The sequence below is a fragment of the Rhincodon typus genome, chromosome 3, assembly GCF_021869965.1.
Source record: "Rhincodon typus isolate 14 chromosome 3, sRhiTyp1.1, whole genome shotgun sequence".
Lineage (NCBI taxonomy): Eukaryota > Metazoa > Chordata > Chondrichthyes > Orectolobiformes > Rhincodontidae > Rhincodon > Rhincodon typus.
In genome coordinates, this window is record NC_063334.1 from 20736138 (window position 1) to 20760073 (window position 23936).

Genomic DNA, 23936 nt, shown 5'->3' on the forward strand with positions numbered 1-23936 from the left:
CGGACCAAAACGTTAACTCTGTTTTTTCCTTCACAGATGCTGCCAGATCTGCTGAGCTTTTCCAGCAACTTTGTTTTTGTTCCTATATTTAACTCTGTATCGGCTTTCATTCCGTTGCCTCGAATATCACATGTCAAGTTTTGTTGTAGAACCTGAGCATAAGATCTAGATTGACACTTCTATACAGCATTATTCATGTGAAAGTCTTGACATTGAGTTTCCTTCAGTTTGTTCAAAGTCAGAAACCATCAAAACCAAATTTGATTTGATTATGATGTCCTTTAACTTTGAACAGCTAACCAAAACCTCTCACCTGACATATTTAAAGGTGCATTTTTTGCAAGGATTTGCAGCATAATAATCAGTATTAAACAATATGCACATGTAAATGAGCTGAGTCCTGGATCTTCCTGATCTGGTCAACACAATTAAATTCTGAACAAGAATAAAGGTAGCACAGAGTAGCTCATATTTATTTCTTAGAGTGTAACAGTGTTGAACCTGTGACTGTATGTATCGATCTATGCTAACCTCAAAGTTAAGTTAATAATATTTATATTTTCAAAGCCCAAATTGGACAGACACTGTTCAATTCAATTAGGAAACTAAAGTGATTACACCCATCCTAAACACTCACTACCTTAAGTGTATCAACAGTAGTGGAGCTTGAAGATTGTTCTGTGAAGATAAAATGGCTGTCTGATATCACTCGATTTGACCCTCGGCTATAGGTAGCAATGAATTAAAGATACAACAGACTTGTGGAAAATGTGACTGAATCAAAGCAAGAGCATACAATCATCCAGCCAATCCTGAATTTGATAAGATACACGCTGCATCTCTTGTTACTTAGACACAGTTTCTCGAGCAAAGCGACCTTGTTTAAGAAAGCCAAAACGTTCCAAAGAGCTGTGACTAAATTGAACATCCTTTTGTTCTTTCCTGACTATTTCTGTTTAAAGCTGACCACAAATGACGTGAGGGGCACTGATTTAGAGCAACATCTCAGTCTAATCGTGTGAAGATGATGAACACACAGTAGAATCCCAATCATTCTGGGTTAATGACTCTCTACCAATATTAATTCAGCTCTCTTCACCGAGCGACACTCATTAACTTCAAGCCAGTTTCTCCTGATGAGGGCATCGGCATGTTGGCAGGGGGAAAAATGTCCAAATTTTTTATGGTGATTTGATTTAACAGAAATTCTGATGACCAGAGTGACAGAAATTTAAGACATGTAGCTGATCAGTCATGGCACAGTTCAACATACAAGGATAGGAGAATTAAACCATTTGATGGACCTTATATTATTCTGCTGCTGAGGTGCAACATGATATGACCCTTTGCATCCCTTTAAGGATACAATAGTTGTACTTTTCTGAAAAGGACGTAATTGTTACAAAATGGTGTGAAGCTGAGAAGAAACTAGCAGAGTCATCTCTGCTGAAAGAAATTTTAAGTTTCTGGGCAATACCTCCAGGGGCAGCGCATTTCACTGGTTCGTGATTAAAACATTATTTTCTTAGCTAGGAGGTAAATGAAGGTGTGCGAACAGTCACAACAGAAGCATTAGTCTATCAGTTTAGGGAACAACAGAGGACTGCTCTTCCTCTGCACTACTTATTTTATGTGTTTGTAAAGCAAGAGGGCAATCACAGACATCGTGCAGTCGTGTATACAGAAAGAAAAACTAGTAGCCATTCAAGGTCTCGACTGCAAGATATCCAATGTGTGAAACACATTTTTCATTTCTGCATCTATTTTTCAACGCAACTTTGCAAACTGTAATAAATTCACTGTTCCTGATTTCACAAAATTTATAGCTGTATTTAACATGTAATTGTTGAAACAAGGGTTTAGCAATGCAGCAATTTACCTCTTGTTATTCTTGCAGCAACACTGTTATTGAGCAGCAGAACAACTACACAAACTACAACATAAACTCTCCCAAAGTACTTGAGTATTTCCAGGAATACACGTTAATTTTTGGAATGCTTGACAAAAGAAAACCTTTTCTAACATTTGCTTTGGCAGGTGCAATAAAGTAATAACTAATAATTCCATTGCACTAACATCATTAGTTATTTCATCTAGGTCACCTACAATTTGCTCTCATTCATTATGTCAGTTGACATTTACATCTCCTGAAACTTCCTTCAATCTTCAGCTAAATGCATCATTGGAAAGTAATATGACCTTCGACCTTTGTGTTGCATCTCCATTCACCATCACTTTCCACTTTTCGAATAGCAGCTCAGGAGAATCCATACCTGTCCAATGTGGACTTTCTTGATTTTAAAAATCCAAAATGCCGATCAGAAGGTCCTTCAGGGTCTTTGCTGGAATCAAGGCTTTATTTGTCGTACCGATGTTTTTTGCTGCATTCAAAAATATTCCAATTTGTCTTTACATTGTGAATGTCTTGTACAGTGGGGCTGCTTTCATTCTCAAGGTTTCAGTGTATCATTGGATAAAAGTTGGAAGCACACAAAACATTCTAACCATTCCTGACAGTGCTCTGTAATTTTGAATTCTCCTCCAACTTTCTATTTCCTCTTTGTTTTTACTCTCTTTGACTGCATTCAGCACAGTTCATGGCTTTAATTGAAGTATTTGCAATGTTAAGTTTTTCTTCAGATCCTTCTCCCCTGTCAGTGTATGCAAAACATCAGTTTAAACTCTCAGCATGAGGTGTGACTTCTTCAACAGTTAGTGTTTAGCTGTCCTACAACAAAGCAGATATATTCCCATAATCTGATCAGCCAACTCCTGTACCTCATTCTATTCTGGTCTCACTGCTGTCCACAGAAAATGCCTAGGGCTATTGGGAAATATGGCTCCATTTGCAGAAAGCACTCCTTGAATCGATTCAATGATGAGCCATTATGTGACAGTTGAACGAAAGTCGTATCAGTCATTAGCTGCAGGTTCATGTATCTCTGAAGCGTCCCTACACAAGGTGCACTTACAGTTGCCAGTGAGGAGGCAGTCACAGGAACAAAGGGCAGTCACTGAAAAACACAAGTTAACTCAAACGCTTCTAATGTGCTATGATGACTGCATGTTTCCCACACTTCAGTTTGTGAACTACTGGCCTAAATCTGCGGAAATATAACCAATCTAACCTGTCTTTCTGAAGGAGACGAAGTTAATGTGCGCTTGGGAAGAAAGTGAGAATTGGCATGAATAGCTTGGGCATTAATATTAATTTGTTTGAAATTGCGACTGACTGTCCTTAATACTGGTTTGCAAGTGCTTCGCAAAATCTGGGACTTGCATCAATACTCGGTGTGATGGCAAAACACTTTGTACTCAGGTACTTTTTTGCAGTTTGAAGAGAAGAAACTACAGGAATGTAAATAAACAAATTAGTTCATGGTAAAATAGAAGGGTGGATACTATCCCCACTCCACAATCTTGGATTCTGATGCTAAATGCTTTTATGCACCTGATGATGTTTTAATCATTTTATGCACATCCAAATCCAATAAAAGTAAACTTAAAAGGTATAATAAAATTTGTAATTTTCAGTAACATTAGGCACACAGGGCTGACTGGACCTTCACAATATTTAACAGAGCCAGTGAGAAAAACAAAGAATGGAGGTTGTCTGCTTACTGTCAGAAATTCATTGTTCTTCAATGCTTCAATACAAATTGATGCCGATCAGCAATATACTGTCATACGGTTTTATCCTCAGTTAAATCTCTGTTTTAGATCAAGCTTTTTCCATCTCATCACATACTTATTCAAGCACAATTTAATCGCCAACATTGCATCAGCAAAGTACTCTGGAGAATTCCTGTACACAGCTTCAGATTTACCCTGTTGCCCAGAGATGGCTCTGTAATTTTCTGCATGGTTAGCCTTCATTCTAGCTGGCTATATATCACTTTTTTTTTATTAAAATCTGCCAGGATTAAAAAAAAATGTTTCATTGAAATTTACATCAGATGGAAAACACCTAGAAACCCTGCGGCTCAATTCGAACACCAGAAATAGGAGTAATAAAAGCAGATGCAAATGTAGTTAATTCAATACAACAGTGCAAGAAACAATTGGTATTTGTACACCATCCTCTGCCTGATGCTACTTTAAATGTACAATCAATAATAGCATGCTGTTTAAATAACTCATGCATTATCATTAACCCACAAGCCATCAGCTTAAGGGACCAGCATATCCATCCCTTGTCCAGATATTTTCTAATCAACGTGTTCAGAGATATTATTACACATCTTTGGAGAGGTGGGATTTGAACCCAGGCCTGCTGCCTCAGCTGTAGGACATGACCACTGTGCAATAGAAGCTCTACCTTCCATTATCAATGTCAAGCCACATTTTGTACAGAACATTTCTTTACGTGATACTCAAATGAACTTGCTAAATGTGAGACAATTATTTCTTGTTTGAGGTGGCTGTTTGCTTTTACACAGTGAGGTTGTCAAACAGAATGGCAGCAGTTGAGAATGTGAAGCCTGTATTATAGGGAAGTTTAAAAGTGTTATGATCCTGGACCAGACCACCAAATTTATGTTATAATCTGGCTTTGATCATTAAGTTTTATTTATAAAGTGGACAAAGGGAGAGATCCAAGGGACATCATACTCCTGGAATTTTCTGAGCTCTAATCTTGCTCAGTTGAAACCAGCAAATGCAGCTTATAGACCTTTCAACCCACCGCCCCCTCCCAGTCTGGACTACTAAAGACAGGTGTCTTCTTCTGACCTTCCACAAGTTCCCCAAGCCCTCACTAAATAGACCTATTTAACAGCTGAAGGACATCAGAGTCCGCACAACAGGAAACCCATACAGTTTAGCAGCACAGTTAACAACATCACTAACAAGGAGCCTTTGTCTCTGTCTCTTTCTTCAACTAATTGGCAGTCTCACTGCTTGTCCCATTTGGATTCTTCAGTGGCCCCGAAATGTCCTTAGTGACCTATTGAAAACCTAGCCATTGGCCCCTTGTCTATCGCTGGGCAGAATTGAATGTTGCCAGTGAATAAGTCATAGATTGCTGGCTTTTCAGTACAATAGAAAATGGATACACAGAAGGCTTCTTCACAAAAGAAACTGTTAACTGGGGGATGGTGAACACAGACACAAACAAATTGTTTCCTCATCCAAGCCTTATTCACCTAACCCCAAACCGTGTGGAACCCATTCCTTCTCCAAAAATATTTCTCACGTCAGATTACCTTCATCTGAAATAGAAATGTAAATGTACCCCTTATTTTAATTTGTGGCACAAGGCAGCAATGCCAATAAACTGGACGCAAAGAGTTAGTTTAAAGTTTTGGCAAAGATCTGTAGCTCAGGTTGTGGGGTGAGGCTGTCAACTTGCTGGCCGAGCTGGCTTGTTCTCGTTCAGATACTTCGTTACCATGCTAGGTGACATCATTAGTGGAGCCTCCGATGAAGCAATGTTATTCTACTCCGCTTAGAATTTATACTGTTTGGTCTATTATGGTGAGTAGTGTCATTTCCGGTTTTGACATGTATGGGTTTACATATGGGGTCCAATTCTATATGTTTGTTGATTGCATTACGGGTGGAGAACCCTGCCTCTAGGAATTCCTGTGCATGTCTGTGTTTGGCTTGGGAGGCAAAGATCTGTAGCTCAGGTTGTGGGTGAGGTTGTTGACTTGCTCGCTGAGCTGGCTTGTTTTTGTTCAGACGTTTCGTCACCATGCAAGGTGACATCGTCAAGCCAAACACAGACATGCACGGGAATTCCTAGAGGCATGGTTCTCCACCCGTAATGCAATCAACAAACATATAGGATTGGACCCCATCTATAAACCCATACAGATCAAAACCAGAAATGATACTACTCACCATAACGGACCAAACAGTATAAATTCCAATTGGAGTAGAATAACATCGCTTCATCAGAAGCTCCACTGATGATGTCACCTAGCATGGTGACAAAACGTGATAACAAAAACAAGCCAGCTCGGCGAGCAAGTCAACAACCACAGAGAGTTAGGTTGTAGAGCAGTCACGATCTGATCAAACGGCAGAACAGACTCGAGGGACTCAGTACTTCTGCCGTTCCTATAGATTCCATGTAAGTCACAGATTTTAGACAGCATGTTACATTGCAGTGAGATGGTTGGTTATGCAAGTTGTTAATGAACATCCATCAGTCCAGGATACACCAGAGGTTACTTGTAAAATCAACCACCACCTGCATATATTGCTGCACAGAAAGATGAATTACATTTTATGGGATAAGCAGCAAGCAAGTACTGCAGTGACCGATCTTTTCAGGCTGATAACATTTGCTTTCCTTCTATTGATTTTTGAGTGACAAAACTATTTGTATCAGAGCATGAAGATTCACACTACCAGGATACTCTGAAGAGACATCTCTCGTCTCATGAGCACTAAACTATGAAGGAATTCGCTGAAATCACTTCTAAATCAATTTCATCAATGGTCTGAAATTGTGCAGAAAATACAGGCAGATACTGCCCTATCCAAGCTGTTGTCTTATTTTCTATTGTGACACAAATGTCAGCCCCCGAGAAGTTAATGGAGAGTGAAAATGATTTTTAAAAAATAACTTTTCTCCAGCCAGGTGAATCACCAAAAAGTACGCCCTTCTCACATCCAGATTTTTTTTTTCACATATTTTCTTCAGTGATCTCATTCAGGAAATAATTCATTAAAGAAACTTGTGACTATTTCTTAAGTGAAGACCTCTTGAGCATGTGAAAAACTCAAACTGCACAGATGCACTTTAAAGAGAGGCCTGGGAATATCCCAGATATAGTTACTAAAGCTGATAAAATGGCGGCATTAATTTAGTGATGGAACTGAATCCAATTAGAAACCATTTAAAAATTCACATGAGATTCTGAGAGCCAGGGTTTCACCACTGAAGCATATAGCTCGAGACAGATAATTCCCCAGCTTGGCAGATCCACCTCAGTTTAAAGAGCAAGTTGGATCTAATTTTAACTCAAGGGAGTTGATATCAATTTGGGCCAGTCATTCCCGAATCAGATGCTAGACAGCCAAGGCAATAGATGAGTTCCAACGTGCTTCAGTTCTCTGGCACTTAATCTCACTAGTTTTAGAGGTTGTTAGACCATCCACTTCTCATTCCCCATTGAAACATCCCCAGACCCAAGTCCTCTCATATCCCAGCTCACCTTCATGCAATCCCATCCCAATCATCTCATCTCCTTTTCTACTAATCTCCTAGTTTCCACCACAGGAAGATCCCAGGAGTCATATGGAGAGAATGAAGAATTCTAACAGTGTAATACAACTCTCACTCATAACATTTAATTGTGAAAATTTCACATTCCAGAAAACCTTTCAATTTTTAAAATCTCAAGTGGATCGTCTCTTAAATGAAACAAAAACTTCTGTTCAGACTCCAGAAAGACAATTAATACTTTACCAGGTTTTGTAAGCTGTTAATCAGGCAGTGAACTTTAAAAATCTTGTTGGGGGAATTAAACCTTTTGAAACTCAGCTGCGCATTCACAGTGGTGTAACAAGGACCCCCATGAAAGCGTGATCAAAAACCTCTATTCTAGCATAAAATCAGATGGTATTTTTAAAAAATAAACCTACACCAGATGCTGCATCAATCAAAACACTCCAGCAGAGCATTTTTGTCCTGAAGTACTCGCACAGTTTATGCCTGTACAATTTCCCCCATGTGTGAAGACCAAAATGTTTTCAAAACTTCAGATCCTGGCAAAAATGTTAACTGTTTTCTAACAGTGTTGACATCCACTACTTCAATTTGTGACCACTACATTGCAGCTACATTGCAATAGCCAAAACGGTGCTGAATTCAAACACATCATCAGTTCAAATAACCCTGGTGCGTTTGCAATTGTCTCCTATATGAATCATGCCACAACCTCCTCCCCTGTTGGCAGGAATTGGATCCATTATCCGCATAATAGGTTCAAGCTGGTGTAACTGACACATAATGGGCAAGTGTTTGATATCCCATCAACATTCCTGCTAGGATTATTCTCCTGAATGATTCTATTTGAAATCCCATCTTCATGGGTTTGACCGGTTCCAGCAGCCATTATCATTTTAAATTGCCTCCAGCGAAATGGTGAAGGATAGTCTATCAGCACTTGGGTTTGCATTTTATTTGGGTTTTACACATATTGCCAGGATGTGTTCATCTCTGTCTGTCCAGAAACCACAAAAGAAGCCACTTGACTTGACCCCAGAATCCATTTTGTGAAGGTATAGTGTCAACATTCCAGATGCTTTTTGATTAAAGGCAGCATGCATTTTCCAACAAGCTTTCTGGCGAGAAGATGTGACCATAAGGGGAAGGCAACAGCCTCATAGTCTTATCCATAGTTAATCCAGAGGGAGACCCAGTTAATGTTCTAGGGGGCCGGATCGAATCCAGCCATGACAGATGGTAGAATCTGAATTCAATAAAAATCTAATGTCCTTTAGGGAAGGAAACTGCCATCCTTACCTGTTCTGGCCTATGTGACTCCAGACCCTCAACAACGTGTCTGACTCTTAGCTGGAATTAAATTAAGGATGGGTAATAAATGTTGACATAGTCAGTAATGCCCTCATCCTGTGTATAAATAATTTTAAAAAAAGACACAATAAAGTGAGTGCTCATGACCAAATGAGGAACCATATGGTTAACCTGTACAATCCCCAGAAATAATAGCTGCTACAAGTATTATTTACATCGCAGCTTAAGTGGTGTGAGTACATGCAAAACCATTTGACTGAATGTGTCCTGCTGCCTTGAGAGGCAACAATAATGTCTCATTTGTACATGGTTTAGTGGTAATCCACACAGAAAGGCTGGAGCACAAGCAAAATCGACACTTCACAGCAGTAATGAGGAAATGCTGCACTGCCAAAGGTACCTCTCAAGTGGACATAAAATACTCCAAGCTGCTATTTGAAGGGAAGCACAGAAATATATATATGGCTCAAACAGCATGATCTAGTCATTTATTTCACTGATGTTTAAAAACATATGAAATAAGAACAGATGCAGACCTTTTCTTCCCCTCAAACCTGCTCTGTCATTCAATAACACCATGGCTGATCAGTTTGTGTTTCGAATTATAAAATCGAATCCCCCATAATAAACTTTGGACCCATTTCCCAAAATGAATCTATCTACCTCTGTCATTAAAAAAAATTCAATGAGCCCTCCTCCTTCTGAAACAGTGATAAGCAAAGTTGTACACCTTCAAAGAGAGAAAATATTTCCTCATCTAGTTTCAAAAAGGGTGACATCAATGTCCACCTTGTCAAGAACATTCAGGATCTTATACATTTCAATCTAGTCACCCCTCACCCTTTAAACTCCAGTAGAAACAAGACCAGCCTATTCTAAGGCAGCCTGCACATTCCAGGTGTTAATCTAATAAACCTCCTGCGAATCAGGTCCAAAACATGTACATTTTAAAACACAGAGAGCTTGCCATACCTACATTGTCTGGCATAAGGGACAGGAGATTCTGGGCTTTATAAACAGAGGAACAGAATTGATAAAATACTGTTTCAGTCTCACCTAGAATATTATGTCCAATTCTAGCCACTACACTCTGAAATAACGCGCTGTTAAGAAAAACCAAAGATAACATGAGGAAAAAACTTTTTTAGGCAGCATCTGGTTAGCATCTAAAATGCACTGCTTGAAAAAGTGGTGTTGTCTTCTTCCAAGTGGATTTGTGCAAGAGGAAAAAGCATTACAGGGCTTCAGGGAAAAGGCAAGCAAGTAGGATTAGGTGAGTTACTTTTACAAAGATTTGGCACAGATACGTTGGCCTGAAACTATTCCACAATTCTAGGATTTCCTACATTAAAACAGAAACTATGAAGTTAAAAGTGTTTCATTGACTGTGGCACACTTTGGAATCATAGTCATGATGCTTGAGATAGAAATGCAAGTCTGGTCTTTCATATTGCTGCCAGGAAAGTTTGGGCAGTCAACCATGAGTAGCAGTACTTTCCTCTTGCAAATACTTTCCCCTCCACGGTTATTCATTTGACTCTTCGCTTTCATTTCTTGCCAACTTCATCCTTCTGGATTGAATGAAAGTAATTGACAGGTAGCCATAACTGGCAATTTCCCACGGTCCCATAAAGCTAAAATTCATAATTAAGACTCGTTTTTTTAAAACGTGACAACAGTGTTCAAATTGCACCTTCTAAATAACCCCCAAAGTGAGGGTTCGCTTCAATAAATCTAAGTTATTTTCAGCGTTCAATTTCAAAGCAGTTGCTTTCTACTTAGATAGTGCTTCCTCTCTAAAATGTCAAAAAATACGGTCAGTCATAAAAAGGGACCAATTTTAAGTTTCGGTCAAATACAAGTGGTCAGCCGGGGAATTGTTACCTCAGAAAGTCTCAAGCTGGAGTTCCAGTTTTATTCAGTATTGGGGATGGTTTTCCATGCAGCCAGTTAGCAGTCGTCCAAAAAAAGAATGGAAACAAATGGTGGTCCACACAGGACAGCAACAGACTGGAGTATTCAGGTAAGACCAGGCATACTCCTACACCACTCAGTTCTGCAAAACAAAAGAGTCCTCGTATGTTTGAAGTTCAAAAAAAAAGCCTCTGTAGTCACTTTAAGGTGCCTAAAACTTGGCACAGCTTTGGGTGTACATTCAACTCATTTGTGTCTCACAATTGTAGATGGAAAACAGACCTTGCATTTTCCCTTCTTATTGGCCTACCCATAAGCCACAGAGCCAGAACATATGGGCTATGTTTGGGCTCAACACTGTCAGTCATTCACTCTTATTCTGTTTACATTTACATTTATGTTGTTTACTCCGAAGCATTTAAAAATTGGCCCCAAGTAATTTAAACCGTTTAAAGAGATTGAACTTGTTTTGTCCTGCTACTACTCACCATTGAATCACTGAGGTAATGCTGTGTCGGCAAGCTGCAAACACTTCCTCAAATCGGCATAGAGTCAAGAACACACACGTCAGCATGGCTCTACTCCCAGTGATGTGCATCTGGACAGTACAGGTTTGAGTGACAGAACCTGAATCAATAAAGTTCTTCTGATGCATGTGTGCTCAAATGAAATTACCTGGCATTGCCAGGATTTCTTTCAGACTGAACTGAATGTTCATATGCTAACTAACATGAGTCAAATTTGTAAAGGAATGTGTACCATAAATTTTATACTCGTGTAAAGCAGATTCAGTTTTGCATAGTTTGTCAGATCCTATGAATTGCATTGATTCCGAACTGAAGCAGGACAGTCAAGATTCTTGATTCAGGCTGGTTTTATATTGTAACTGTATATACTCAAAACTGATTGATGTTAAGAGTTCCATTCAGCTTCCTAACAGGTTTCACTGAGCAGTGCAATTAATTTGATCCTGACAGAGATGGACTGTTGAGCTTAATATTAGCATATTAATGAGAGCAGGAGCATGTACATGTTTTTTTTTTGGCTTTAAACAGCCTAATCTCTACAAATGACAATTCAGACAAAACTACCAGGAATTTTCATCCCACGGTGCAATATATGCCTGATGTACATAAACCATTAGTGAACACAAACTCAAATCCCAGCAAATTGGAAATTCCTCACCATATTTCTCCAGTGTAAAACACAAATGCTAGAATACAGTGTGTGCCCCTGCAGTCAATCAATCCAAGTATCAACTTAATTCCTACCCCAAGATAATACCACTCCACAGGTATTTGAAAACTTACAGAACAAAAAAAAAATCATTCACTTTATCCCAAAATTTACCCTTCACAACTTTTGAATGCGATCATTTGGGAGATTTCAGAAAAACTGACCAGATGACATGAAACAAACATTTTCAATCCTGACAAACACAATTTCAGTCTTCTGTTTTGCTATACATTACGGATGCTGGAGTCTGAGTGAGCAAAGAACTGCAGTAGATATATGTTCCCCTCCTTTATTTCTGTAATAAACATTTGTAGAGCGATTGAAGTATTGCTTCTATTATATAACTTGTGTGGCACCTTGGCACAATCACCAAAAAGCCTTTTGCAACATTGCTCCAGACTGCTGCAAAATGATTGTATCTAAGGGTGTTTGAACTAACATGAAGGATACAGGGAAGGTAGATGATTAAAAGAATGCATCTAGGAAGTAGAAAAGATATTTCCCACCCTCCACTTGCTCTGAAGAATCTCTTCTCTGTAGGGAGGAGATCAGAAGACCTTGAGAACAGAGAACCGTGGAAAAAATAGTTTGCCTGTAGCATGCCTGGATGTCAGTGATGTGTCCACAGATTACATTAGGCAGGATTGAGAAATGTGTGCATGTGCAGCATTGCTAGAATAAGTTATTGCCTAGGGATGCAGTGAAAGATTCCAAGGGATAAAGTTTTTAAATGAACAACAGGAAATGCAGGCAAAACAGCAAGTGAAACAATAAAATCAAGGATCGAATAGCACAGAGAATCCAAAGTTTAGAGTCATGGAGGTGTACAGCACAGAAACAGGCCCTTCACTCCAACTCATCCATGCTGACCAGATATCCTAAATTAATCTAGTCCCATTTGCCAGCATTTGGTCCATATTCCTCGAAACCTTTCCTGTTCATGTACCCATCCAGATGCCTTTCAAATGTTGTCATCATACTAGACTCCAGCACCTTCTCTGGCAGCTCATTCCATACAAGCACCACCCTCCACGTGAAAAAGTTGCCCCTGAGGTCCATATTACCAACACCCAAGGGAAAATAGCCCCAGCCTATTCAGTCATTCCCTATAGCTCGAACCACTCCCCCAACCCCAGCAACATCTTGTAATCAGCAAGCTATAAACATTATATTATCCTCCTAGATTAAAAAAATTCTGAATATCCTTGAATCAGCTCAAAGATGTCACACCGGGTTTTTGTGACTCTATGTTTATTTAAGCACACATCTCATTATGTACACTGATGGGAATTAATGATAAGATGCATTGATTAAGTTAAATCTCACTCCTAAATGGTGATGGTCAGGTATTCAGCAGCAAATAGGAGTTTATAAACTACTCCGTACTCCTCATCTTGTCCTCAGGTGTTCACTAACAGCATGAAAAATAGAAATAACATCAACTGGGTGTGTGTCTTGTGAATAATTCTCCCTCTGTTTGTTTTTGCAAGTTTGAAGCTCCTGACCTCTAATGGCAGCTTGGCTGAAACAGATTTATGGCAAATGAAGCATACTTAAGAGCATGCAATTTTGGACATCTTGCCACTGGTTGCTTCATTTTATGTCTGGTCCGTGGTAGACTAATGAATAGAGGTCGCTGTGTCGCAAGTATAAAACTTTTTAATGCTGAATGAGATAGATTTTGGTCTCATTTACTGGTTATTCCAATGTTTCTCTTTTGTTAAGAAACTACACTTGGATTCTGTCTCCACAACCATTTTAGTTATGTAAATATTGCTACATTGTGTTATTCATGAAATTAAGTTGGCTGCCTTTTGCAACATATCGGTTTGATACTGGAACTGAGTTTTCAGGACAAGTGGTTATGCTGAACTCATAACATACAAACAAGAGCAATCTACCCACACATCAGTTTATCAAACCCAGATCACATGATTTACATAGATCTTACGCAGTGTATTGAACCAGAGCAGTGCAGCACTAATTAGGGGATTAATTATTTCCTGTTGTAAATTAATGTTTTTTTAAATAAACGATTCAGAATGGGGATCTGGAGGCGATGGGAAATCTGGCTGGTAGAAAGGTTGAGATAAGTCCCTCAGCTATGCAGCCAGAGTTCTGTGTAGAATTAGCTTGTGTATGTTGGTAAAACAGTCACACAGATGTTCAAGTGTACTACCAGCATTAAATAAAAGCCTCACAGAATATCTGGCTGTGCTTCTTCTGAGATTGCATTTACGGGATGTGAGCACTGCTAGCAAGATCAACATCTAATGCCCATGAAAGAAATGAGTGAGGGCTAGGCCAGTTCACAAGGCAGCTAGAAATCAACCGTATGGTTTTGTCCAGACCGGAACAGGCAAGGATGTCAGATTTCCTTCACCAAAGGAAATCAGTGAACCAACGACAACCCAATAGCTTGATGTTGAGTATTACAAGTCCATTTTGTATTCTGATTAATTCAGCATTAATTCCCCAGGCTCCAGCTTGGGATTTGAACTCGTGTCTCTTTATGATTGGCCTAGAACTGACCATTTTTAAGATAATTGTTATTCTGGGGGGAGAATGTCCTCTCGTTGCTCACCTCTTCTCACCTCATTAATGATATAATTTGTTTTTTCAGTGTACTTCTCATGCAACTAAGCAACAGGAGAGACACTGCCATGACCTCTGGTGTATAACGTGCTGGCACCAGATTTTAAGACCCAGCTGCACATCACTTCACATACACTGTCCTCTTGGAAAACCAAAATAACTCAGAAAGGAAAACTGACATTTTAAGGACCTGGAGGTCCTGGTGGAAACATGATCCAGAAGGGTGCCATCCTCTATCTGAAGGACCATCAAACGAAGGCCAAAGCACCAAATATGGCCAACCTGGACCCAGCCAGCAACTACAGTGAATGTCATCACCAGGTTCAAATGGAATGCAGAACAGAGCAGGAAAAATGTACACGATCTTGTGCACTCTACAAATGTACGTGCAACCATCTTCTCTCTGCTGCCTCGTAATCACTCTAACTCTGCCACCACACACAAACCTTATCAACACTCATGGGCTCCCAAACTCTCTAGTGCATGCAGCATCTCCACTCAACTGCTCTCACCCCAAAAAGCTCCCTCAGATTAAAACTGTTCTTAAGTACAGGTGGGGAAGAAAAATCAGAGGACTGTAAGCTCAATGGATCATAATCAAAGGTGCTCAGACCATGACTCTAGTGGAGCCTCCAAAGGTTCCATACAGATGGACTTCAACACCATTTCACTTGGATCTTCAGGACCTACCATAAACTAACAACTGTACACCTCTGCAATTGGGGCTGACCAGGGTACACCACCACCAGCCACCAGTATTCTCACCTCCTTTATTAAATGATCTCTGACAGAAATAACTCTTCTTTAGAAGTTCAGGCCAGTCTCTTAACCTGTAGACCACACACTGGGGCCCTATATCAATTCTTAAGGACTCCAATACACAACCTCAAATTGACAGTTCCCTGTCCACACAAACAAGACTGAACTTCAGGGAACTCTGGTACTCCCTGTTGTTACATTGCCATTGTTTGCATTGAAACAGAAATGCTGAAAGTGCTGCCTTGAAAACCAATGAGAAGTTCTTCCCTCTACAACATCAATAAGAATCTTCTGGAAACAGCTGAGACACAGTGCAACAAGATCTGTGCTGTTTACTGGGGAGTTCTGCAGGTTTGATGGCAGGAAAGCAGCAGGACCCCTGAGAAATGTCAGGACCTTGATTTCAAACTGTTTCTACTGGAGGACTTTGGAAAAATAAAGTGAAATGCATCAGAGGGAATTATGGAGCTTCTATGCAATGTCATGAGGAAGCTTTCTAGCCTTGTGTCATATACACAATAAGGATTCCAACACAGCATCTCCCCTACAGTTCCTTTACAGTGTAGACAGCAGATCAAACACTTCTCCTTAATCACATTAATCTCAGTCAGTGGGAAAGAGCTTAGACTAATTCAACTTGCAAACACACTTCCTTTGAATCCCAAGACAAAATGGTTGGCTTTTCTGTAAAAATAAATGCACCATAAAATGAATGTGTTTATTTAAGTTTCTAAACACAGGGAATAAAGCAAATTGAACTTCTGTGAACCTAAGGGACTCAACCAGCATGTAACAAATTAAAAATTCATTTTGTCTATGGCTAATGTCAACCTTGCAAGTGAATTTGATTTGAACATTCAATATTCTTAACAAATACAGGATAACCTTTTCACTTAGCAAGTCAGAAAAACTTTTTTTTATGAAATGTATGTGGGGACTGATAATTAAGCCACTACTTTCAACTCTTACTAGCAGAAAGGAATTTCAACACATTCAAATCTACGTGCAGTAACAAATACTCAAGTTTCCACTTGGCCACTAATCTACACATTAAATTTTGCTGGTATTTAATGAGAAAAATGCTCAAATAAAATTCATTCCCTCTATTATCAATGCAGATGTCAAGGAGCAATATACTTCACCAATGTGCCTTTTGTAGGATCATACTTGAAATCTGAAAAGAATCATCTGGAAATTTGGAGCAGGGCGAACGCCGTGGACATTTTGGCTCTGAGAAATCCAATCTAGTCAGATGGAATTAATCACTCTTCCTTTGCAAGTTATGGGTGGCTTTATATGGGTAGTTTGGGAGCCTATTTCCAGTTTCTTGGAAGTTTGCCTGACTTTGGTGGAGAAAATGTTGTACTGATTCAGTGGGGAGCGATCTTCAGAGTTTCAAAACGTAGTACTTTCTGTTGTTACTAGTTGTCCAAAACAGTGCCAACCTGCAGTAAACCTCAATTAATGAGCATTAGCATGTACAAAATAATTGTTCAAATCATAATAGTACCCACTGTGGTTGATCTCACACGGGCATTGTATAAGATGGGAAAACAAGTTGTTCAGGATGGGAAAATAGGCTGGGAAAGTTAATGGTGATATTCACCAGCTGCATGACCTTGATTGAGACCTGTAAACATTCCTTTATGGGTCGAAGATGGCACCAGCAGCTTATTTTTCTGCAGCTTTTTTTCTGCACTAACTGTTTCTTACACTGTATGAGAGAGAGAGAGAGTTTCATTCCAAGAATTGGACTTCACCTCGGTCTGGGATCGTGAACGGTGCCAGGAACGAACGTAAGCCTCCAGAACAACCGTCAATCGAGGGGTCCCTGACAGGCAGAAGGGCATGAGACTTATTGCTTCTTTTTTCCTTTCTTTTCCATTTCTTTACTCTTCCTATTATCATTATTATTATTACTTAGTGAACACCTACATTATTATTATTACTTAATAAACACTCACATTTAAGCAAATTACTGTTGTCGAGCCTTCTCTTAACTATATTGAACTGAATCCGAAAGAACCACTTGGATACCACCCTGTGATCCAAGACATTTTTGGCGACGAGAATGGGATAGAGAAAATGTTTAAGAGAAGGATAAAGCAATCTGATGCTCTGCAGACCTTCTGTATTCCAGGGTGGAATGCGACACACTCTGGATTCGGCTCCATAGCTAATATGTTAGCGCAATTAGGACCCCCAAAAGGATGGGTGACAGTTATAACTGGAAAAAGAGAGAACTGGAGGCCAGGTAAGTGCACTATGCAAGTGCACTGAACCTTGTGGAAGTGCTCCTGTTGTTCAGCCTTCTCTTAACTTGTGGAAGAAATTAGCATGTTGTAGAAGGATCGAGGAAAGTCAGTATCGAAAAGGCAAAAAGACTATGTAACAGACAGAACATTAATAGGAAGTGTCAACTCAAAGTGTTCAAACCTCCCCTAGTTCTTAGTAACTGCTATCTTAGTAAAACCTAATCACATTTTTGCCCTAGTCAGTAAAATAAGTGCATGTTAGCTAAACATTAACAGAAGAATAAAGCCTGCAGCTCAGGAAGATGATGACATTTCTGGAGAACGTTAAACTTTGGACTATGAGGTTACTGTTATCTGTTGTGTTGACTTATTTGTCTCTCTCTATAAATATCCTGTAACTCTGCATTGCTGCAGTCTTTGGTATCTAACCTTTGTTAGCGTTGACTCTCCGTGATATCACGAAGTTTGATAGCTGCAGTCTGGTTATTTGCGTATTAGAAGAAATTCTCTAACATAACTACATTTAACCGAATCTGAAAAGAACCACTTGGATACACCCTGTGATTCAAGACAGACATTTTTCTTCCCTTATGCAACTAAACTAATGGTTCTCATGTCACAGTATTTTCCCTTGGTTCCTGTAGAGGTTTTAATAGGAATAAATATAAAAGGCCTGAGGAATGTGTACAGAGAGATTGAGTTGGAAAATTGTGTGTGGGTGAGGAGGGTAGGCCATAGAAAGGATTTGAAATTATGGATGAAAATTTGGTTGATCTCAAGTTTATGGGAATGTTCACTGAAATAATCAAGAACAAAAGGTAGCAAGGACATAGATGAGGGTTTAGAAGAGCCAAGACAGGAGCTAAGACAGGCAAACGTTATGAAAGTAGAAATAGGTGGTCCAAGGGCTGGTACAGATCTGTAAATGAGCTTTCATCTTGGGATCCTGACTGTGTTTGGGGCTGCACACATGTGAGAAGTTTTCCTTCAAAATCCTGAATTGTGCTTTGTCGACGAAGAGTCTTTGGAGTTCAATGGGAATTCATGTAATCAACTTCCAAGGTTTAAAAAGATGTTTTGGGATGTTCTTTAAATATAGGGATAAATGAAGGAGGGTCACGTTACCTGTTGGGACAATGAGACTGGGTGGTTTGATAATCTGAAATCAAGAGAGTCCCAGAATGAACCTTAAACCCAGCATCTTTACACATGAAGATAATGACAGCAGTGTGCAGGCTAACAGTGGACAGATGGTCTTTGAAATCTCAGGAAAGTCTGAGCAATGTCAAGTTGTAAATATATTGTGTTTTAAAGGGTCCATTTACCACTAAAAGATTAATGTGATTCACACTGCCATGCTGATGGTCTTCGAGATGAGTTAAGTACAGAGGACACCCTTATGCTAACAGGATATGGGTTTTCCCAAAAGGTCATTGAATCTGACAGACACAGGGTTAGGAGGGAAAGGAGAGCATAGTAAGGAGCTGAAAACCTTTACAGTTCTCCATGTGAACATATGGACTGGAGATCGCACTCTGATTGAAAAGAAATAATTTGCAAGGAGTTAAAACATTGAGAAGTGCTAGAAGTTATTTTGGGCTCATTCTGGCAGAGATGGATATCTAGTTGATGACCATGTAATACATATCTGGAAAATGTGTTCTTTAGATTATGCTAAAGATAGGGGTGTGGGGTATTCTATTCTGTAGTTACCAATAAAGATGGTGTTTCATCAATAGTGTTTTAGTCTGTTCTTACAGTATATGTCTCAAAATGTAACATCTTAATCAGGAAGTCAGTTATTTTCCACAGAATTTCTAGCCCCTGACCCGATTTGTAACTATTTAATTTGTTGTATTATTTTGTAGCAATATGTGTGTACACATGGACAGAATATTATTGAGGCTTGTCTAGTTTAGCGCATTCCAGTTTCTGGTTTAGAGTAACTTCCACGATGTTGGCGATGAAAGATTCAACAATGTTCATGCATGTGATTGGAAAAGTGGTTAAAATCCATTCTTGAGATAATCATTGCTTGGCATTTGGATGGCATGAATGTTAGTTGTCAATTATCAGCTCAAGCCTGAAGGGTTGTCCTGTTCTTCTTACATATGGGCATGGACCGCTTCAGTATCTGAGAAGTTATGAAAAGTACTGAATATTGTGCAATAATCAGCAAACAACTCCATTTCTGACCTTTTGCTGGAGGAAAAGTAATTGTGAAACAGCTGAAAGTCTGTTCTGAGTAACTCCTCATGCAGTGTTCTAGGACAAGGTGACTGACTCACAACAATCGTCCTTTCCTCTAAGTATAATGCCAGTGAATTTTACCACAAACCTGTTAACTTAAATTTTATTCAGGTTCCTTGATCCCATGCTCTATTAAATGTTGCTTTGGCGTCAAGAATAATCCCTATCACTTTCCCTGTGGAAGTCTGTCTTTTTGTCCATATTCAAATAAGGCCTGTAATGAGCAATGAAATAAAGTGATTTTAGCAGACTCTAAACTGAGCATCACTGGATGTGCTCATAGTGACTAAGTACCACTTGGTAGTACTGTCAGTATCAACTTCCATCATATTGCTGTTGATCAAGAGGAGGCAGTTGAGGCTGTTATACAATCAGCGCGGGCCAAAATAATATAACAAGATGAATCAGCGAGGTGATAACAGATTAATATAAAATTTTCTGAGGTCCAATACCTTTCACAGCCTCATTACTAATGGCACTAAAATCATATTCCAATAGCTTGTGAATTCAATTATCCATGCAATCTCATGAATGGTGAGAATTTTCATATTCTGCATAGCCAGATTAAAATATATTGCAGATATACAGTCATAGTACAATCCCATCAAAGTGATCTTTCCTTTTTTATCCTTCCTATAGCATCTAAAAACAGGAACATTGAGCTGCCAGTCATGTCCACCTCTCAGCTAAGTTTCTGTAATAGCTATGACGTCCCAATCCCATGCTCTTGAACATGTCCTGAGTTTAGTAAATTGGTTAATAAATTTGCGGATGACACCAAAGTCGGTGGAGTTGTGGATAGTGCGGAAGGATGTTGCAGGTTACAGAGGGACATAGATAAGCTGCAGAGCTGGGCTGAGAGGTGGCAAATGGAGTTTAATGCGGAAAAGTGTGAGGTGACTCACTTTGGAAGGAGTAACAGGAATACAGAGTACTGGGCTAATGGTAAGATTCTTGGTAGTGTGGATGAGCAGAAAGATCTCAGTGTCCATGTGCATAGATCACTGAAAGTTGCCACCCAGGTTGATAGCGTTGTTAAGAAGGCGTACAGTATGTTAAGTTTTATTGGTAGAGGGATTGAGTTTCGGAGCCATGAGGTCATGTTGCAGCTGTACAAAACTCTGGTGCGGCCGCACTTGGAGTATTGCGTACAGTTCTGGTCACCGCATTAACGGAAGGATGTGGAAGCATTGGAAAGGGTGCAGAGGAGATTTACCAAGATGTTGCCTGGTATGGAGGGAAGGTCTTATGAGGAAAGGCTGAGGGTTTTGAGGCTGTTTTCGTTAGAGAGAAGAAGGTTAAGAGGTGACTTGATAGAGACATACAAGATGATCAGAGGATTAGATAGGGTGGACAGTGGGAGCCTTTTTCCTCGGATGGTGATGGCTAGCACGAGGGGACATAGCTTTAAATTGAGGGGTGATAGATATAGGACAGATGTCAGAGGTAGGTTCTTTACTCAGAGAGTAGTAAGGTCGTGGAATGCCCTGCCTGCAAAAATAGTAGACTCGCCCACTTTAAGGGCATTTAAATGGTCATTGGATAAACATGTGGATGATAATGGAATAGTTTAGGTTAGATGGGCTTCAGATTGGTTTCACAGGTCGGCACAACATCGAGGGCCGAAGGGCCTGTACTGCGCTGTAATGTTCTATGTTCTATGTTTAGCAGCCTTACCTGAAAGACCCCTTGCGTTGAAATAAATGCAATTTAGTTCTTCAGAGTTACTACATACTCTACTCTTTCTCTTGTCCTTTTTTGTCTAAAAGACATGCTCTCCTCATTTTCAGAACCTACCCCAATCCTTCCATTTACATTGCAAATCAGAATTCCTCCACTCGCCATCTCTATTAATATAAAGTCTCCGTTAATAGAATGAGCAAATATCCCTGCTAAGATATTGGTCCATTTCCAGTTTAGGTTAGACCTATCCTTTTTGAACAGGCCTTTTCTATCCCAAAAGATGTTCCAGTTGTCCAAAAAGCTGAATCCCTGAACAATACACCAGCTCTTCAGCCATTGATTTATCTCCTTTAACTTTTTGTTCCTTCCCTCGTTTGAGTTTGGCATTGGGAGTAAACCAGAATTACTACTTTTAAGGTTTTATTTTCTAATCTTCTGCCTAACCTCTTACATTCACTCTGGGCTGCTTTAATCTTCTCCCTAAAAATGTCATTCCTACCAATGTGTATAATAATTTCTGGCTTTTCAATCTCACCTGTAACAATATGCTTGAAACATTTAGAAATGCCCTTAATCCTAGCACTAGGAAAGCAACCATCCAAAATTTACGCTCACTGCCATGGAATTGCCTGTCTCTGCCCCTTACAGGACAGTCCCCTATAACAATAATTCTATTAAATTTTGTCAAACACTGTCTAACATAAGAATCATTCCATGTGTCCAATAACTGACTGCCCCTTCCATTTTTCTCAGAAAGACTATCCCCTTCAACAGTTCCAAAAACTGGATATCTACTTGATAGAGGAATAGCCACTTTTGAACTATCTACTTACCTTTCCTGACAATCACCCATCTATCTGACTGATCCTGCTGGGTAATAACCTTTCTAAATCTACTAGTCATTTCACTCTGTACCTTATATATGGCCTTAATAACATTAAGCCTAAAAAAAAGGATGTTTCAACAACAACATACATATCAATTAAACTACCTTTCCCTACCTACAGAAAAAAGACTGTATATACACACACACACACACACACACATATATATATCAAACATGTAAAAATTAAATAAAATCAACTACTTAGCTGATTAACTGAATAAAAATGACTCCTCTTCAATAAATTCCTTGAAGAAAAAAATCCTCTGGAACTGACCACGTGCAGGACTCTCCGGAATGAAAACACAACTCCTTATTTAAAAAAAAAACTATTCAGTTTAAAAATCTTCGCAATGTAAATAAAAAAACCTCTAAATTACATACAGACATTTTAAAATTTCTGAATTAAGAAGAAAAAATGCAGCCGTTCACTGTAGACCCTTAAAAAAAATTTTTTAAAAGTCCGTTCGAAAAAGCATCTCAACTTTTTTTGTTTGTTTTTCTTGTTTGTTTTTGAATTTTAATAAACCAAAATGGAAAAAAAATCTTGTATATTAGTAAACTATAATGACTGTAGTAACTGTAAAACTGTGTAAAAAAAAAATAAATCTTTAACCAAGCCTGCAATCCCCGAAGCAGCTGCAAAATCCACACTGCTCCTCCAGAGACAACAAATTTCTCACAAACTATAAAAATGTAGTCAGTCATGGCAGTTTAAACAAAATCAATGAAATTAGCTGTCATTCAAATAAGCAGAGGTCAACCACTTTATACGCAGGATTATCTCAATGATCAAGTTATTGAGCTGAACTTTGGAAAAATCAATTTCCAGCAACAGATTTGCTGATGGCACAGTTCAATGGCCTAAAAGTCACAATTTCAGGTTAAATTGTGTGTAACAAAATCCCTTGCCCACTTATTCCTCCAAAACGACTTTAAAAATATATCTTTTCTTCTATAAAACCATTTAGTGCACTCAAATGTAAACCTCAACAGGTCAAATTGTTGTTGAGTTTGCAGAATTGTTTTATGACAATCATGCCCTGTTTCAGTCTTCTAGGTATCTCTTCAAAAGTAGCACTGTATATGGAAGTTAATCAACTGTACTGCCATGGGCTATCATCATAGGTATTGCCCATTTCTTGTGGTGCCACTAGTTTAAGAGCTTAAGACATGGCTTGCCAGATATGCAGAGTTCATGACCAGTTACTTAGGAGCATGGGAGCAGTTTCTAAGCAAAGGGTGGATGTTGAGAATGTTTAATGAGCCTTCACAACAAATTGACAGCTATATAGAAGTAACAGAGCATATCATTCGGTGTTGGACAGGATAAAAAGTTTGAAATTCTCTGTGCGAGAATATTGTTTTGAAAATATATATTTGATGAATAGATTAAAGTAGAACAATATCTAACATGACATTCTATTGCTCAAGGAGGACTAGAGATAGACCCTGTGAACATTGAGTAAATACTTGCAAATTTCAAATAATGGACAGACTCATCCTAAATATATGACTGAACATTTTACCTGAATGGTCAGATCAGTGAAGACATTCTCAAAGACCAAAGGGGTAATGTGATGTAAAGATTGAAATGTTAAAAAATGTGGAGTAATGAGATTAAGCAGGAAATCCAGGAACATAACATCACAACTCAGGTTGTACATTTTACACTGCTGTTGGATTACAATGTACAAGTATTTCAGCCAGTCAAGTTATTTTCATGAGTGACCATAGGTGACAATTTCACCGAAATGAGAAAAATGACAAAGTGCATTGCTACACATCAGTTGCTGGCGTCACATTATTCTAGACAGAAGGCTGAACATTACATAGAGATAACAAGGTGTAGAGCTGGATGAACACAGCA

At 39.1% G+C, this 23936-nt stretch overlaps 1 protein-coding gene across 6 annotated transcripts in view; it reads right to left on the minus strand.

The window, feature by feature from the left end:
* Positions 1 to 23936, minus strand: part of adgrl3.1 (adhesion G protein-coupled receptor L3.1) — a 607182-nt gene that overhangs the window by 519375 nt on the left and 63871 nt on the right. Inside the window, exon 1 of one of the 6 annotated variants that reach the window (XM_048595029.1) lies at positions 10376 to 10430. The exons of the other annotated variants lie outside the window; for them this stretch is intronic. The gene's annotated coding sequence lies outside the window, so the exon portion shown is untranslated. Of the gene's footprint in view, positions 1 to 10375; positions 10431 to 23936 lie in introns of those variants that run through there. 6 annotated transcript variants of the gene reach the window in all.